Source organism: Babylonia areolata, chromosome 17, assembly GCF_041734735.1.
Source record: "Babylonia areolata isolate BAREFJ2019XMU chromosome 17, ASM4173473v1, whole genome shotgun sequence".
NCBI classification, from domain to species: Eukaryota; Metazoa; Mollusca; class Gastropoda; order Neogastropoda; family Buccinidae; genus Babylonia; species Babylonia areolata.
This window is the reverse complement of record NC_134892.1, coordinates 8628920-8629453: the sequence shown is the minus strand read 5'-3', so window position 1 is coordinate 8629453 and position 534 is coordinate 8628920.

The following is a 534-nucleotide window of genomic DNA, read 5'->3' as shown; positions in this document are numbered from 1 at the left end:
TCAGTCCGCACGCTTTTACCCCACCTTGGAACTGAAACTGAAACTGAAAATGATTGGACAGACTCTGCTATCCCGACCCCCTCCCCGGGGATACATTTACCAATGGTTATATACATTTACCATGGGGTATATACATTACCAATGGGTATATACATTTACCATGGGGGTATATACATTACCAGTGGGTGTATATACATTTACCATGGGGCATATACATTACCAATGGGTGTAAATACATTTACCATGGGGTATGTACATTACTATGGTGTATATATATTTACCATGGGATATGTACGTTTGCCACTGGCTATGGTAAGCTGCACTCCTTTCGTGCTGAAAATTCAAAATTCAAAATGTCCCACACATCCCCAGGACAGGAAAAAGGAAAAGAGGAAAGTGGTGATGATAAAGGCATGGGTGGGATGAAGTTGGTGGGGGGAAGGGGGTGGATTTTTCGTCTGAAATCATCACAGCTGCGGACAGACGATCAACAACAACAACAACAACAAACAACCCCAAACTAACACTCAAAAT